This window comes from Betta splendens, chromosome 8, assembly GCF_900634795.4.
Source record: "Betta splendens chromosome 8, fBetSpl5.4, whole genome shotgun sequence".
In the NCBI taxonomy this organism is placed as follows: Eukaryota; Metazoa; Chordata; class Actinopteri; order Anabantiformes; family Osphronemidae; genus Betta; species Betta splendens.
In genome coordinates this window covers 14,926,844-14,946,120 of record NC_040888.2, presented here as the reverse complement: position 1 = coordinate 14,946,120, position 19,277 = coordinate 14,926,844, and the positions used below count along the sequence as shown (strand labels likewise).

At 40.9% G+C, this 19,277-nt stretch overlaps 1 protein-coding gene across 9 annotated transcripts in view; it reads left to right on the top strand.

Annotated features, from left to right (window-relative positions):
- The window catches only part of LOC114860635 (thyroid hormone receptor alpha), a 184,437-nt gene that overhangs the window by 70,271 nt on the left and 94,889 nt on the right, over positions 1 to 19,277 (top strand). Inside the window, exon 2 of one of the 9 annotated variants that reach the window (XM_055510678.1) lies at positions 19,061 to 19,158. The exons of 6 other annotated variants lie outside the window; for them this stretch is intronic. The gene's annotated coding sequence lies outside the window, so the exon portion shown is untranslated. Of the gene's footprint in view, positions 1 to 15,629; positions 18,027 to 19,060; positions 19,163 to 19,277 lie in introns of those variants that run through there. 2 more of the 9 variants (XM_055510679.1, XM_055510680.1) reach the window with 2 other exon arrangements.

The window sequence follows — 19,277 nt, the reverse complement described above, 5'->3', positions numbered from 1 at the left end:
AGCTCGGGTCCTCTACCAGAGGCCAGGGAGCTTGAGGGTTCTGCGCAGTATCCTTGCTGTTCCTAGGACTGCACTTTTCTGGACTGAGATTTCGGATGTTTTTCCAGGGATCTGTTGTAGCCACTCCTCCAGTTTGGGGGTCACAGCCCCCAGTGCTCGGATCACCACAGGTACCACTGTGGCCTTCACCTTCCAAGCCTTCTCCAGTTCTTCTCTGAGCCCTTGGTATTTCTCTAGTTTCTCATGTTCATTTTTCCTGATGTTGCCATCGCTTGGTATTGCCACTTCCACCACTACGGCTTTCCTCTGCTCTTTATCCACCACCACAATGTCTGGTTGGTTCGCCATTACCATTCTGTCAGTCTGTATCTGGAAGTCCCACAGGATCTTGGCTCGCTCGTTCTCTACCACCTTGGGAGGTGTTTCCCATTTTGACCTTGGGGTTTCCAGTCCATACTCTGCTCAGATGTTCCTGTATACTATGCCAGCCACTTGGTTATGGCGTTCCATGTATGCTTTCCCTGCCAGCATCTTACACCCTGCAGTTATGTGCTGGACTGTCTCAGGGGTCTCTTTGCACAGTCTACACCTTGGATTTTGTCTGGTGTGGTAGATCTGGGCCTCTATTGCTCTGGTGCTCAGGGCCTGCTCCTGTGCGGCCAGGATGAGTGCCTCTGTGCTGTCCTTCAGCCCAGCCCTTTCAAGCCATTGGTAGGATTTGTTGAGATCAGCCACTTCAGCCACTTCAGTTATGTTCCGGTGGTACATCCCGTGTAAGGGCTTGTCCTCCCATGATGGTCCCTCTTCCAGCATCTCATCCTTTGTTCTCCACTGCCTGACACATTCACTCAGCACGTCATCTGTCGGGGCCTTATCCTTGATGTACTTATGGATCTTGCATGTTTCATCCCGGATAGTGGCTCTCACGCTCACTAGTCCTCAGCCTCCTTTCTTTGGGGCTAGCGTACAGTCTCAGGGTGCTAGATTTGGGGTGGAACCCTCCATGCATGGTGAGGAGCTTTCGTGTCTTAACATCTGTGGTCTGTATCTCTTCCTTTGGCTACCTTATTATTCCTGCAGGGTATCTGATCACTGGCAGAGCGTAGCCATTGAGCTGGCTTCTTAGGACTTGCCTTACTCGTTGGAGGTATTTGGCTGTTGCCGCATTCCTTGTTGCCTGTTCAAGGTTGCCGTTTGCCTGTGGTATTCCAAGGTACTTGTAATTGTCCTCAATGTCTGCTATTGTTCCTTCTGGGAGTGGGACCCCTTCTGTGTGGATTACCTTGCCTCTCTTTGTCACCATCCTCCCACATTTCTCGAGCCCGAATGACATCCCGATGTCCGAGCTGTAGATCCTGGTGGTGTGGATCAGCGAGTCGATGTCTCGCTCATTCTTAGCGTACAGCTTGATGTCATCCATGTAGAGGAGGTGACTTATGGTGGCCCCGTTCCGGAGTCGGTATCCATAGCCAGTCTTGTTTATTATTTGGCTGAGGGGGTTCAGACCTATGCAGAACAGCAGTGGGGACAGTGCATCTCCTTGGTATATGCCACATTTGATGGATACTTGGGCGAGTGGCTTTCCATTGGCTTTAAGGGTGGTTCTCCACAACCTCATCGAGTTTGCAATGAAGGCCCTTAGAGTTCTGTTGATGTTGTACAGCTCCAAGCACTGAGCTACTAGTTGCTTCGCCGTCAGCCTTGAATGTGGGTTTCTCCGTTCCCATTCACCGCACATTCTTTGCATGTAGCCCCTCTGACTAGGGTTACTTGAGTTGTAGCAATCCAACAGAGCCTTGTTCATCTCAGCCATTTCTTTCTTGTTCCAGTAGCCCACTTCTCGCCAAGGTGCTCTGGTTCTCCAACACCTGACGCAGACCTTGTTAGACCGGGCGACGTCTGAGCCGGTATCTCATGTGATTCATTGTCTCTCATGACAATGAATCGGGGGGATTCGCCCTAACGGGGGATTCGAACCAGGAACCCTGGCATGCAAGTCCTGTGACTTTACCGATTGAGCTATCCAGCGATAGCTGGATATATATATCCAGCTATATATATATATATATATATATATATATATATATATATATATATAATGAGAGAGAGAGAGAACAGAAATGAGCGTCTTAAATGTAAAGTAGCTTATAACTGAACTTAAAGTTATTTATGTCTAAGCGAGTAGAAAATTACAGCTGTTATGAATACAATGCCCTTTAGTCAAACATTCAGTCAACATCCACATGGACATTTTATTTGTTTTAATTATACTGTATTGTATGTATTACTGTATTGTAATGTTTAGCTCTAAATTTACTGTCATTTTTTGACAACTGACAAAGACCAAATGCTGCCTCAGTCTGAGGGAAGTTCAATACCATCCTCCAGTTTGGCTTCACTTTACACTTGCAAAGAACTGTCTCGTTACGTGAACAAAAGACACAAAAGTGAGTAGGTGTGATGAACCCTCCCCCAAGAAGACACCAGACTGAAAGAGTTGACATGACTCAACTTCCACACAACTTCACCTGAGCCATGAAAACCAGATATATTTGTTAACCTGCTTAAAAAGAAAATTCTTCATGGATCCATAACTTTAAAGGTTATACTCAAATCAAGGCTCTGTTAACATAATGCTGTATGAAGGAATTTAGTTACTGTCCATACAGTACGTCTGCCTCAGAGGACCAACAGCCTGGTGGTTAAGGCACAGAAGCTCCCAGCTAGAGACTCCTGGTGTAAACTTGCCTCTGGTGTCTTTCGTTTACCACACAAATTCAAGTGACACAAAATACAGAGATCTGCATACATATGTGTTATGAGTTATGCCAGCTAATATTCTTTCAGTTCTGTGACATTTCAGTCACCTTTTACTGCCAAATGTCACCACAATCGGCTGATTGTGACTGCTCAATAATTTTCAAGTTAACTTACAGACTTTTCTTAAAGCAGAAACATTACCAAAAGTGCAGGACCCTTCAGTCTGAGTTAGGCACTAACTAAAGTTAGGCACTATCCTCTATTTACAATAGGCTTCATTTCACACCTGTAAAGAACTGGCTCATCAGTTGAACAAAGTACTGTGAGAAGGTGTGAAGACCATGTCCCCCATGAAGGACATATAATGTAGAGGCTCCTTGAGAAACATTTCTGCTCTAAAAGAATGTAGTGACCCAACTTTCAGACAACTTGGTTTAGAAAATGGTCAAATGAACTGGACGTTTATAAAATCTGTAAATAAAACTTGTTAAAAAGAAAGTGTTAAGTCTATTGCTTTAGGATATAAAATTTTCTTATTTTAAACCACCAACTAACAAAAACAGTTTAGTTAAAAACTGTGGGTGAGAAGTTGTGTGCTTTAACCACTAGGCTCTTATAAGTGATGGATGGATGAAGTAGTTCACAAATGTATCTGGTTACATCAGGTAACAGCACTGCAGGACCCTGGTGCTTTGGGGAGAAGGGGGTGGTGTGAAACCAGTCTAACTAGTGCTGTGGATTGGTCGTTCTGTCTGAAAAGAGGCTCTCTATTGTTATGTTCATCTAAGCTTGATTAGAACATTGAAATGTTCTTTTTTTAATTTAAAACAGCTCCTGAAGCAGGCAGACTGACACACACTACATTCAAGTGAATAAGAATAATATATAGAATGAGAATTTAATAATTTCATTTGTGAAGTCTAACTCAACCTAATACAGCCAGTAACTGATAAACCTCCAGAAGGTAGTTTGGCAGCTGTGGCAGTGTGAGCTGCCGATGCTTATCTACGATTAAAAAAGAGGTTAGTACAACATTCAATTCTGAAATGAAGTCAACTTTTCAAGTTTTCTCAACTTTTTAGTTGACTGCTTAGACAGACTATTGTCTGTCTGTTTGTCTGTCTGCCCTAGCAAACAGTGTAGAACTGACATTATCAGATCTATGTCCTGTTCCAAGAACGGTGCCTATACTTGCTGTTTGACCCTAACTCTATGGGTCAGATACTAAAGCTCCACCTTTTGGTTTTACCCTGGAATTGCGTCTTTGGTGCTAAAATGGGGGTGGCCTCATTAACATTTTTAACACCTTCCCCAGACAGACCAAGGAGGGGGGCTGCTGACAGTCGGCTGATGAGGGTGTGATAAGTGTGTGATCAGCGTCAGAAAGGTGACTGACAGTCGACTGAAATCAGCGAAAATGAACCGCTCCATCTGTACAACTAGTGCTTCCTGGTTTCCTCTGTACCTGCTCCAGCAACAGTCAGAGGGGAGACGGGGAGAGGAGGGCGGGGCCAGCCTCCTGGAATGACACTAGTTTCTCTGCCATTGTTTTTCCTCAGATACACTAATATTCAAAGGCCAAATGTCCTGCTGTAGATTATTTAGAAGACAGCGTGTTATACAGCATAGTCTGATATTTGTCGTTAGTTGTTTGAGCCAGAGCACAGCCCCGACAAGTTACAATTTATAATTTTGGTCTATTGTTTATTTATTTATTAAAGTTTATTAGCCATTTGAATATAAGAAAACTAGAGTTCTGTATGTTATACTTTCTTCCTCTTGTCCAATAGAGAAACCAGCCCATTTCCTCTTCAGACAGAAAGGAAAGAAACAGTATTGGCTTTAGCACCTTTGTACAATAGCTAACATATAAATGGATATCAGCACCATGATTACTGTACTGTAGTGTAAACTTGAGTAGTGTTGGTTATATATTGATCCTAAGTTCTTTCTGTTCCTGACTGGTGAAGCTGTATTTGAACATATTTTACAGATTGTCTGTCTGCATGCATGAAAAAGATTTCTTTCCAAAACTGCTTTTTAATAACAATTGGACTTCCATCAGTTAGCCTTCTATGAGACCTTTTGATGGAAGATGACATATATGTGGGTCGGCACTGGCTCACTGGATGGCTCAAATGGTACGGTAGTCTCAGGTTCGGGCTCCAGTGTGTGCGAATAGGTGATTGAGCTGCACTCGAAATACTTTATAGTACCATCTAGCCAAGATTTTACCTTTTACCAAACCATATTGATCACCGTGATGAATATACTTGTGTAGAAAGGTAGAGAGTAGAGAGTTGTTTGTTTAGACCCATCACCATAATAATCCATGGCCATCCCTGCTGTGAGCATAGTGCTGTACGCATTGCAGCCGAGCAGATATTTGGTACAGGAGCTCTCCCTGCCGTGATATTAGTTAGATCTATCAGTTTGTTTGGAACATGTAGATTTGGCAGATATTATATAATACTATGCAATGTGGAAAATAAGTTTTACCAGATCAATTAAAGCTTCTTCCAATTGTATCTAATGCTGCATTCATTTAAAGTTTTATAGTGATGGGAGTTTTAAAGAAGTTAAAAGGGATTTTTAAATCCTGAAAGTAATTAAGTTTGGATCATCAGTGTACACGAAAAAAAAAACAGTGGGGAGAGGACACATCCCTGCAGTGTGTTAGTAATGATGGTTTGGGTGCTAACTGTAATGCTGCCCAACCTCACCTGCTGTCTCCTGTCAGTCAGGAAGCTCCTGATGCACTGACACCAGATCACTGTACATAATCCGGTGGGGGACACACCGTTGGGTCCCATAGCCTTTCTGATTTTTTGCCTTTGAAGGAGGCAGCAGACATCTTCTTCACAAATCTTTAGTACAGGTAGGGGGTCTGATGAGGGGAGGTGAGTGTTGGGGGGTGTGGGTAAGCATATTGTGTCGCCAAGTGTGAGGTGGTTCTTTTCAAACCGAAAGTAGAAGCTGTTGTCTGCCAGGCGATTGCAAGCCTTAGGATGTGGAGATGGTTTCTTGTGGCTGATTTGCTGCAGGCCTCTACAAACTGACACAGGATCTTTTGTTGATAAGCTGTTCTGCAGCTTCTCATCATATCCACTTTTGGCTGCCTTTAGCTCCTTTTTCAGCCTGTTTGTGGCCTGCCTGTAAAGGGACCATTCACCACTTCTATAGGTTTCTTCCTTGGCCTGGCGCAGCGAGTAAAGGGGTTAAGTCCAGTGTGAACCATGGTTTGTTGTTGTGTTGCACACAGTTTTTGTCTGAACGCACATATCTTCGCAAAAGCTAATGTAAGATGTCACTGCCAGTGAGCTCATGAATGTTTCTAACTTCATCTTCAAAAATCTCTAAGACCTTGCAGTGAAAACAGGCCTGCAGCTGCAGTTTCAGCTGCTGTGTCCACCTTTTCACCATCCTGACAGAAGGTTTTAGATTCCTAACTATAAGTCGGGATGAGGTGAAGCAGACAGTGATCAGAGTATCCCAGTGCGGCACGGGAGACAGAGCGGGAGATGTATTTTAACACACTGTAGCAGTGGTCCAGTGTGATCATATCCCTGGTGGGGCACCTCACTATTTACGTCATTGTTTATTGCGTTAAGAAGCAAAAGCTCATCCATCCTATTCACTAGCTGGCACACATCAGCCAGATGACGGGAATTGTGTGCGTGAGCCCCGCTGTGTCAGCCTAATATATTTTCATGACTTTCAGGTGTTTTGTGTTTTGTTTTAAATTGTTTAAATTTTTTTACTAAAACCCAGACATAGTTCAACAGTTAATATATAATATAAATTGGTGGTGTTGCCACTGTATTTAACATAAAGTGTATTTTTTGCAGATTGTACAGGTTGCTGTTTCATTTTGGGCTTGAAAATATAACCACACTTTTTCTTGCTTCTATCCTTCTGCTGCGTCTGTGTCCTCCCCATGCTTGTTCGTTTACTGGCCCGAGTCGCTGAGTCATGAGATCTCAAAGCAAGGGGGAGGGGGAGGGGAGGGGTGTTAGTGTGTGTCTGCTTCACTCTGCTCTAGCACCAGACTGCTGGTCCCAGCAGCCACCACTTCCCCACCGCAAGGGACCCATGTGGCAACCCCAGAATCCACTAGCCCCGTTACCCCAATCCCTTAGGCAGGCAGGCGCTCACTACCACCAGGCAGCTTAACCAGGTTGACAGGTGTTCGCAAACTCCTTGCCAAAATTGCTGCACAGGTGAACATGACCAGAAAGCATGTAGGAATCTATCTGCTGTGTTATCTGTACAATGAGGGCAAATATTAAAGTTTTTGAGACCCATTTGGAACATCCTTTGTCCTATATATTGTGTTCTATGAAGAATCTTATATTGTATTAGTTGTAAATTTGTATTTTTTTTTGTCATTCTGAATAAATTAGAACATATATATTTTTTCCAGAACATGTGATTAATGGTGATGTCCAGATCAACCTTCCATTTAGAGATAGGAAGGCTCACTGTGTCATTTATGGAAATTTAAATATAGATTTTTGATACTGTACTTTTCCCTAAGATATCAATAAATAATTCTATTGCTGGTTGCATCTGGTTAGGAGTATTCTTAGTTTTTGCATTAAGTATTGACTGTAGTAATTATTCTAAGAAATATGCATTAGTGATTTCATATCGGGACACTAATTCTTCAAAAGAGGTAAACTTGTCTCTTGTGAAAACAGATTTGTTATCCCTTTGGTATGCCAAGTCAGAAAGTATTGCTGTTTTTGTTTTGTATGATGTCTGGATTGTTCCAAAGTGGTGTGTTTTGGCAAAGAGTAAGCGTAGAACCAGTAATTTTAAGAAAACCCCACCTGCACACGCTGTCAGAGATGGTAATATTCTGGCAGCAACTATGGTGTTTGAATTTGGTGCTGATAGTTGAAGCTGAAGTTGCAGAGTTTTTGGCACAACTGATTCATTGTGGCTTGGTTTTGGTGTTTGCTGAGCTGTATAGTATTTGGATCAGGTCTATGAATGAGTTCCCAAGAAACTTCCAGTTTACTCTATCAAAAGCTTTTTCTGCATCTAAGGAGACAATGACTGACTCTTGTTTATGGGTGGTGATATAATCATTTAAGTTGATCTGTTCATATTGTTTGTTGACTGTCTACCTATCAGAGTGAATTATATATGGAGCGATTTTTAGTTAAATTGGTCTGTAACTTGATGGAAGCGTAGGGTCTAATCCTGGTTTTTGGAGCAGGCTTATGGAGGCTGAATTCACATTTGTGGGTAATGAATGCTGTTGTTTACCTTCAACTAACATTTTGTAAAAGCTGGGTGCCAGCGCGGGACCAGAACTCCTATATAAAAAAATATAAAAAATATTTTATATCTGTTTTTATTTGGCATCTCTTGCAGAGCTTTATGTAGTTCTGCCACAGACAACAATGTGTTGTGGTTTGTTCTTCCTTTAACTCTGGCAGTTCTAGTTTATTCAGAAATGCCTCTATGGCTGAGGTGGATGGATTTATTTGGGACGTTTATAACTCTTGGTAAAGGTTTTCAAAAGTATTATTTGTTACATGGGGATCATGAGTGATGCTCCCTTTCTTATTAATTATTGAATGGATGGTTAGTTTTTCCTTATTATTTTTTAATTGGTTGGCTAAAAATTTACCGCATTTGTTAGCGTGCTCAAAGTTCTCCCAGTAAAACTGATCTATCTGAAACAGAGTTTTGCGATCAATTACACTACTCACAAAAAGTTATGGATATTTGACTTTATGGTGGAATTCATGGAAAATGTAAGCTGTTCACACAACAGTGATTATGTATCATGAAAGTAGGGCATTTAGGTAGAAGAATGCAATAGTAATCTCCCCATGTCAAACAATTTATTGACGCAAAAGCCAAGAACAGTGGTGGGTATACCGCAGCAAAAAATGACTCAATAACGTCATGTGCCCTTGACCATCAATCACAGCCTGACAACGATGTCTCATGCTGTTCACGAGTCGACTACAGCAATTGCTTGGCATTTCACTCTTCTTGAAGGGCGGCCCCCAGGTCATTGAGGGTCCGGGATGCTAGGGTATGAGACCCTACTCTGCAACTCCGCTATCCCATAGGTGTTCTAAGGGATTCAGGTCCGGAGAAAGTGCAGGTCACTAAATGTGAGGGACCCCAGCCTCCACCAGCCGTTCCATAACGATGCGATCATGATTAGCTGGAGCAATGTCATTCATGAAGATGAAATTGGGTCTGTGTTGTTCATGCAGGGGCACAATTAGAGAATTAATGTTGTTATTAACGTAGTACTTGCTTGTCACTGTACCATTCACAAGGTGTAGGGCAATTCTGTATTGAGTAGATACACCTGCCCAGACTGTAACACCACCACCACCAAAGGGTTGTCAGATGACAACAGTGGCTGACACATAGCACTCTCCTTGACATTTCTGCCTAATGTGAATCGATTTTCATCAGAGAACAGCACTGAGGCCCACTGGTTCCTTGTCCAGCGTAAATGCTCCCTGGCCCAAGCAAGGGAAAGAGGGATTGTCAACTTTAGGACCATACACATTAGCTATGCAATATTCAATGTTTTGTATCATAATATTTATGATTATGTATCTTCCCTCTGGATCTACAATAGTATCATTATGAATAAAGTTCTATTTATCAGGATGGCAACGCCTCTTTGTTTGGAATTGTAACTGCCTAATTAAGCATGTAGGAACTCTGGTGGTGCCAGAGTAGTAATCTATAGTTTGGGGAATATGACTTTCTTGTAGTAAAGCAATGTCTGCTTGTAGGGTTTTTAAATGGTTAAATATTTTGAATAGTTTCTCCTTCTTATTGATTCCACGTACATTCCAAGTGACAATCTTCAGTGGTGTCATATCTTACCTGAGTGCTGTGGATCACTAGTCTTGTGTATGTAGTGACAGACCTTAGGTGTGTGGCTAACCTTAAGTACCTGTGTATTCTGAGTTGTGTGTTATCTATGTATGTGCACGTGTTTTGCCTGTATGCTTGTGTGTGGCTGCTGGAGGGCTACATAGCTGGCTGACTATGTGGGAGAAGAATTGAGAAGAGAGGGATGTACACAGTGTGGAGTAAAAGTAGGTGATGGAAAAAGATTAAAGGAAAGGAACATTTAGGTGGAAGGAAAGTGAATGATTCATGCTTGATGAGAACGTTGCAAACTGTGAGGTGAGTGACATTAAATGCATTAAACTGAAACATCTGCGAGATAGAATGAGTTTGAATATTGGAAGTAAAGTTATAACACTTAGTTATCTTTGCATCTATTATTTTCTTTTAACAAACCTTTTATATTAAACCATCTTTCTACATATCACCTGTCAGCCATAGAGTTGCTTCCCGGTCCCGGTAGAGCTCTCTGTTGAAGTACAGCTTGTCGACGCTGATGACAGCCTTGCGGCCTTCCGCCATGAACCTCTTACGGATAGGGAACAGTCTGTGTCGTTGGTCGAGGATCTCCTTGGGAAACTGATCGTTGACGCTGTAGTCGGTTCCCTCTGGTTCATACTATATGGTTAATGTACAGGGCAGGGGTCAGAATAGGTACTACATAATCTAAAAAACAGACCTTGCACTTTTCCCCAGCAGGCCAACGGTACAATATGCCACCTTTCTCTATAATATGGATTTGACACAATAGGGGTCAGTGTGCAATTTTAATTAATCACTCAGTTTTATCTTTATCTTTTGTATCAGAAAAGCTTGGTTTTGAGTCTGAAAACTGCGATTCAAACGTCTGAAAATAAGATTAGAATACCACAAAAATGTTTATATTTTTCATGGTTATGAATCTATTGCTGCAGCGTTTTGAAACCTAATTTGCGAGCATTCAGATCTGCCTTTACAGTTTTTCAGACATTCAAAATTAAGTTTTACGAGTTTCAAATCTGCCCTTATTAAACCTGTTTACACAAGCAAAACGGATCCAAAAATGTAAAAAGTCAACAACATTAAAAATATATTTTAAAACTGAAATAATACAGTGAACGCTTCCAGCATTATTATAGTTCTTCCGTCTGCATCTAACTACTCCCGCATACTTTAAGCTACAGAAACCATTCAAATATCAAAACGTGCAGCTTTTTAAGACGATGCGGGCTATTACTTTTCTCATTCATATGTTTATATATTTTTCAAGTTATTAAGCTTTTTCCAGCTTTTTTTCCCACATTGAAATGAGTGGAAACAACTTTTGAAATCATCTTCAGCTTTGTCTATTTGCAGCTTTATCTACTTACTTATATATCTTTAATACTTTTAAATACTTACTGAGTTATAGCAGTTTAAGTATAGGGTGGTTTTTGAGGAATTGTCAGCTTTTCCATTAGTGTGTGTTGCATCTGATTTAGTGGGTGATGTCACAGCTAGAGTGTGACGCCAGAACCTTTCTCTTTAACTCGTCACTACAGCCACAGTTTTCACTCTATCAACGTATTTTCTTCACTCGTTTGTAGTCATACTTGTCTTCTTTCCAATGATATGCCTGGCTAAGCCATCAAAACTATACTTTAGTCTGTATTTGCCTGAAAGCGAGTCCCAAAGAATCCTCCCATTCACTCCAATGGAAAATATTTTCTGACTTCTCGGTAAAATCACAGAGGGACAGGCATTTTTAAATCGCGACTCGCTCCAGCTCTTTGTGCTGATCAGTGGAGGTTCCTGCCTGTTCCATGACAGCGCAGCTGCAGCAGATAAGGGATTGAGCTCAGTAGCACTTTGACTTACAAGTCAAACTCGTAATGCTCAGTGTCCACAGCAGCTCTATGCATATTACAGATGAGTTTATTGCACTGTTGATTCCCCGTAAGAGTAGGGGTAGACAAGCTTTTTTTAACTACCTGGTTTTTCATATAGTAATTTATTAACAACATATGCAAATTTATAGCACAATGCATTGTGGGCGATGCACCATAACAGGAATTGGTGTTAATAGGAGCGACCATTGCAATGATTAATAAACAATTAATGCATTATACTCTTCCTGTTGACATAAGAGACTAATCTTTGTTTAATTACAATATTTTAAAGTATGTCAATATTATTAAAGATCCATGCATATTTTTTTTAATGCTCCACATTGCTAAAGAATTGGACCTTGATGTCTCAGTAAGGTGTCTGTAACTTTTCATGCCAAAAAGCGCTGTAGATCGCCCACACGGCCCGTCTGAAAATGTGTGTTTTAAGCTCTCGTCCACAACGCTCTATTTTCGGAGTGTGTCGGAAGCTAAACTGATCGCCACACCCCTTTGCGGAAGCGCATAGCCGGGGAATCAAACGTCACGGTCACTGAATCCATTGTAACAGTGACACTGGCTGACTCGTCCTCGTAGTGGAGTTCAACCATACGTTTGATCCAAAATCTGACTCTGAAGTCGAACGGGAGGCTGTTGAAGTGGTTATACTCGACTGGTGCAAGGTACGTCTAACAGGCGGATTCACGTTTAATTTAATTTGATTTATATAATACGCAACTTGATTAGCTGCTAATGCTAATACTAATGGATGCAAATTAGCAGCCTGAATTAATACAACAGAATATTCAAAACACGACTACAGCTTGTTTGGGAGCATAGCTTGATAAACTAATATAAACTCATTTTTACATGTTTTTTTATTTCTCGTTCCGCTGCTGTGTGAAAATAATTTTTCTATAATGGGATCTGCAGCTGCAGCTTATATTTTGCCATATTTGTCTGTAATTAAGTGCCAATGTAGGAACAGTGAATGCCTACAGAGGCATGGTGTGACAGCAACTGTTGCTTTCAAGATATTGCATGTGTTTATTACTTTTATTAATAAATTAAAATTTAGATAAATCTTACCTCAAGACGCCTGAACTAGTTGCCAAACCTACTGTCATGTATGGTTGATGATCCAGGACTGGAGCCAGTATGATTGAATATGTATTCATTCCAGAACACATTTAATATACAGTATATCAGACAATTACACATGCATGGAATAAATCAGTATCTCAGAAATTCATAAAAAACTTTAGAACATTTTACTATTTACAGATTAATCATAATGTACCTGGGAACTCTGGTATACAAACATAGTTTTGGTTCTAAATACATATTGAACTAATATATTTTTAAATACTTTTAGTAAGGTGTATGATATATCAAGTGCTAATATATAACTAATAGAAATGTAGTTATTGGTTTTTTCAGTACTATGTCTGTGTGTATCTCAAGTTGTTGCAGGTATCTAGCCTAGAAGTCTTGTCAGCTGGTGCTGGGGACTTCTAGGGCGAAGAGTCCAAGTCATCCCACCTTCCCTGGTCTGGATCAGGGCAGTGTTTCCTGAGGGACAAGGCACCTATGTTGGACTTAGACCACCTGTGAAATACCTATTGTTTTTTTGGCAATACCTCAATAAAAGATGAAATATTATAAAACATTTGTCTGTTTTCCCTCATAAGGTATATAAATACAAAAATAGTTCAGTGAAGCAGCAATAGCCAAAGCCAACTTTATTTACAGTTCAATTTGCAGACCACAAAATGAACGGGTAGGATTCATAGTTATGTTGAAAGCATAGTTTCTTGAGTGGAACAGGTACAGTCATGAGCAGTTGGCTGGGGAGATGTGAGGATCTTTTTTGTCTTCACGTGGAAGACATCGGAAACAGTGCAGCTGCTGTACAGATGGAGGACACAGCTGTTTTCCTTGACACCACTCTAGAAGGTATAAAGAATAGAATAGCAGATTAATGAAATGACCAGTATTTCCTATGTATCTCACAACCTTTACAGATCTAAACAATAAATAGAGGTAGTTAGATCAGTTTTAATGTTGTTTGGAGCAAACACGTTTTCAACTTAGCTTTTATAGTGCTGGTTTGTTAAATCTTAGCATGACATTAATGACCTCCTTTCTGTCAGGTTGCTCAAATTCTGCTCAGAGGGCTGGTGGGACAGGGATGTTTACAAGGTCGTCCATAGAACAACCTGAGTCCAGCAAGACGTTATTGTAGATGGTCTCCATCACATTTTCCACATAATCTGCTCCAAACCACTAGAGTTACAAATTACCCGTCAACAGACTAAAGTATCAATCAAATGTACATACCTTTGCTCCTGAGGTGAGCACTCTTTTACTCTTTCTACAAGGTAGCCGCGTGTCAATTTGAGAAGCAACCTCCTCGCGTTTCGGTAGCTGGCATGAGTCAGTCTGTATAAAAAAATGTCACGTTTACAGCTAAAGTAGCTGACTAGATAAGCAACAACACACGTTAGTAGTGATGGGTCCGGCAACACCGATGAGTCGGCGCCTGCGTTGAGCTCTTAGAGCGAAACACTGTCTCGGTGCACGCAGCGCGTTGGGAAAGCACATGACCGATACAGTTCCTGTATCAGTCACTGTCTGACGTGCCAGACTGTGTTTATAAGGAAGCGCATGTGTCGGGCTGCATCTGCCGAAAGGAATCCCTGAGCGTTTGCCGTTCATCGTCAAATTCATCTATAATTCATCTCATACCGGAAAATAAAGTTTCTTTTTTGATTAAATTGTATAATAAAGTGAAAGTGTATTATTAAAATAATTAATTAATTTTAAAAAGTTTTCACTTGATCTATTTGAATTCAGATTAATTTCCAAAGTGACTCTTTACTAATGATATTGTTTTATGCAGGTTAAATTTCGTATTTATTCGACAGAACTTTCCTATTTTAACAAAACCACCTCAGTGTGTTGACCCCAGCAACACTTCTAGACCCCAGATTTAAATCACTCTGGTTCCGCAGTTCCTCCAAGTGCAATGAGGCCGTCAGTAGACTTCAGTCAGACCAGAAGCTATCTACACCCACTTCAGGCATGTTATTCAGCATTATTTGTTTCTTGTTGTTTAGAAATGGTGTACTAAAATGGCAGTGTGTTGTTTCTAGATAACCTTTGGCAAGATCTCCTCATTGCAGTGGGCAGAGAGACCAAATTTGTTTAAAAAAAAAAAAAAAAGGCATCTTCATTCACAACATGTTTACTTAGATTTTTACATTATGATACATGTCTACTTTATCGACTGTATCTAAAAATATAAATTTTAAATGTTAATGAAGATATGAAATAATACTATATAACATACAATGCCTTTAATTATATTATTGTATATATTAAGTCACAAAATCAGTGTCAGCTAAGTACGTCAACTAGGTTGCCTGTAGGGAGTTTTAATGTCCAGCAGGTATCAGTATTCAGTGACACAATATCGGCACAGTATCAATACAGTTTTGCAATGTGTCGAAACGTTTCATGACGCCTCATCTACCTATCACTACATGTTAGACTAAGATAGAACCTGCCATAACCCAAATTCATGGGTCTACTCGGGCTACAACATACACACGACAGGCTCAGTAGTAATTAGAAACACAGCTGACTCTCTCAACTTACTAGCGCTAGCCGCTAACGCTGCGCTACTATCGCGCTAGCAGCTATAATGTGAGCTGAGTGAATGACCTCAGTACCATATATCACACGATTCGAACCGAACAAATGCTGGAGAGGCTTGGACTCATCCAAATTGCCTGGCAACGCAACGGTTCTAACAATAAGCATTCCTTACACAGGAGGGAAGCTACATTATAAACAGAGAAACTTCTGGAGTACACACATCAAATAAGTATCAAGCATGTACTTACGTTTGGGGAAGCAGCAAGTGGGCGCTTCTTCAACCTGACTGACTTCTTCTTCTTTTGTCATTTAAATGTCGGGTGGCAACCAACTGAAGGGTGCATTAGCGCCACCTTCTATGGTAGCCTGCGCAGTGAGTGGCTTCTTCTTTTGTCTGTGACTGGAGTGACTAAAACGAAATGTTTCAGGTACATTTAGGGGTCCAGGTTTGTCTGGGGGGGGGGGGGGGGGGGGGGGGGGCGAAGCTGGTTCTGTGATTGGTCAGCGCAAATGCAGACGTATCAAGACCGCCAAATTTGAAACGATGGTTCATGAACCGGATTGGATAAACTCTCAAAAATGTGAAATAAGTAGGGGGTGTACTTCACATATACACTACAATATGGTAAAATTGAAATTGCAACGATTGATGCATGATTTTGTATTAAAATATTCTCATTTGCTTAGGTTTACACCTTTGAGACTGTTGCAACATAACCCGACTGTAAGTCTTTCAACAAAATTCAGAAGAAGGATTTACAGCTCTGTAGTCATGTATGAAACATTCAGCTCTGCAACTTCTTTGCAGATCTGATCAACTATACATTCAACTCATCAGGTAGTTTCAGTAATATTTTAATTGATTAATTACAAATAATTAATTCTAATATTTTACAGTATAATAAAAACCCACACTCCCTTTCTCAAAATCTTCTCACAATAAAAGCAAGCTCGGGCATCTAGTTCGGATGCCTCCTGGACGCCTCCCTGGGGAGGTGTTCCGGGCATGTCCCACCGGTAGGAGGCCCCGAGGAAGACCCAGGACTCGCTGGAGAGACTACGTCTCTCGGCTGGCCTGGGAACGTCTTGGGGTCCCACCGGAAGAGCTGGAGGAAGTATCCGGGGAGAGGGAAGTCTGGAACTCTCTGCTTAGACTGCTGCCCCCGCGACCCGGCCCCGGATAAGCGGATGAAAATGGATGGATGGATGGATGGATGGATGGATGGATGGATGGATGGATGGATGGATGGATGGATGGATGGATAAAAGCAATCCATGCGTATTAGCATGTTCTATGCTTTTGAATGGATAGTAACTGACACTGTTTTAACTTTACCAGTTGCGCACACACATCCTCCAAATCCTTTCAGAATTAACACATAAGTCAAAATCATTAGCTTTCGTAGAAAATCTTTTACTGCTTCAGCTTTTTCTTCATCCACCACTCATATCCTGTGGCTGAATGGTATAAGTCCTTGACTTGGGAGTAGGAGATCTGGTTTTAATACCTTTTGGAGGTGTGTTTATGCATTCAGTTCTTAATATAACTATAGTGATTTCCTTCACATAAATTGAGTTATATATTTAATGTATCAGGAATCTTCTGGTTTCCTTTACATAAATTCAGTTATATAATATATCAGCAACCTTTAGCTATATTATAAAACGGTCATCTGTTACTAGTCATTCACACCGTTTTACACTTTAGCAATTAACCACACACACTTTTCAAAATAAAAGCATAAATTCAGATCTCCAGCTTTATATAGCGATATTTCCGCTTTCAACTGGTTTATTATGACTATATTACATGGCTATTTTACAGTTTATTACTTAGGCACACACTTCCTCCATATCCTTTCAAAAGCACCAATCCAAATCTTAACACTAAATAGCCCATTTACTGCTTTTGACTGGTTAATTATGATTAGTTAATGAGACTATATTACTGTTTAGTAATGCACATGCTACCTCCAATTCTACAACTTTTCCAAATTTAAAATTTAGCTACTTCGTCTGCAGCTACTGTCAGCTGTTTTAAATGTTTCCATAACATTTAACTATTCTTTCAGCGCCTAGACTCTATTTACTGTACCTATTTTGATACATTCAGCTATATTTCGTCAAATTTAGCAATCATTTACATATTTCGTTCTTTTTAGTGTTTTTTGAACTTTCCTTAATTTGAAATTCAACTGCTTCAACTTCTTTTGAAAATCTTCAGCTCTGTTTGAACAACACCCAGTTCTGTCCAGACACATTCATCTATACTTTATGTCCTTAAAGGGGTCATATCATGCAAAATCCATTTTTTAGACATTTTGGAGCGTTCCTATGACTCTATGGGTCACATTTACACACACTGAGCACAGTAGAAATGCATTTCCTCCTTTTTTTTTACATTTTTAAAAAAATTTAAATTCTCTCATCCAGTGGAGACAGACCTTGTCCTACTTTGAAACCGTTCCCCTGTTGTCATCACACATGTCACACACAATTCATCCCTGCAAATCCTGAACCACCACCCCCACAATGATCCCGAACCAAAACTGGACTTCCGCTATTTCCCCCCTCTCACTCACCGTGAACAGACGAGCACAGCAGCGCCCAAGTCCTCCCATAGAAATAGTTCGGTTCTTGGGTGTTTTAACCAACACCAAGTCTATTCACTTTATCAGGGGATCAACAAGTGAGGACTTTGTGATTTTTTTTTTATTTTAAATGGACCGGTGCTCGAAATACTACCTCAGCATTTATACGTATGTGCATTTCAAACGAGGGTGCATACAATGCTGAATTTGTTTCACGGCTCCTGTTGGAAAAAAAGGATCTATTCCTACAGTCCGTCATCCACTCACTGAAGTAAGTAAATGCTTGATACTTATAATGTTTTAAAATGTTAGTTTGTCCGTTTAAATGTAGTAACCTATGTGTGAGGCAAGTTAGTAGCTAGCTATGCTAACGGCTACAGCCAGTCGACCGAGCCTTTGTCCCCTTCAAATGTGCTCATGTGGGCTCCTGCAGCCACACACCTGTGTGGAGAAAAGCTAATGACTAACGGCATCGAGCAGCTACGGGCAGGGAGCGGTGGGTCTAGCTTTTGGCCTTTTTCTGTAATCGCATACACCTGGGGGAAAAGCTGATAGCTTTCAGCCTTTGAGCGGCTACAGGCAGGGAACGGTGGGTCTAGCGTTTGTCCTTTTTCTGTATTCGCATACACCTGTGGGGAACAGCTGATCGTTATTGCCCTTCGAGCAGCGACAGGCAGGGAGCGGTGGATCTAGCTCGCTGTAGTAAGTTTGTGCTTGATACTTGTGATGTCTTAATATGTTAGTTGGTATATGTGAGATAAGCTAATTGCTAGCGTTGCTAACGGCTACAGCGAGTCAACCGAGCCTTTGTCCCTTTCAAATGTGCTACTCTGAGTCGGCGCAATCACACACCTGTTTGGGGAACAGTTAATAGCTTTGGGCCTTTGATCCGCGACAGGCAGGGAGCGGTGGATCGAGCTTTTGTCCTGTTGACGTGCTGCTGCTCCCATTTGTGTGTTGTGTTAGCTGTTAGCATGTCGTTAGGCCTTTGCACTTTAGAGCTACAGCTGGTCGATCACTACAATAAGCAACTGCAGATGAACGCGGTTACATTTTTTATCACACCGTCCTGTGTCACAGCCTAAATAAACTTGTGATTTGGGGTTATGTCATTGTTCTATCAAATTCTAACATGATTAGTTGGAATAATTACTGTGTTGTGTTGCAAGCTTAGTTGCTAATTAGTCACATCTCTACAATAACTGCTGCTTATCTGGTCAGTTACCTATAGCTTGTACCATAGCCATTATATTTGTAGGACCAATACAATTTACAGTAAATGTAACAGTCTTTTCTATACTGTAGGGGGGCACATCCCAGTTACCCACATGCAAGGAGGCTGTCAAACAGAGAAATCACTGCAGACTGTTGGTACGCAGACATCTGCTGCCCAGCTCAGAAGTGTAAGTATGTACGTTTGTATGTACCAACAGTAAGATAGGCAATAGAAGATTTTAATTTTAATTGGTATATACTGTTTAGATTTTATATTTGAATTGTAACTGTTTATCTGTTGTTTTAG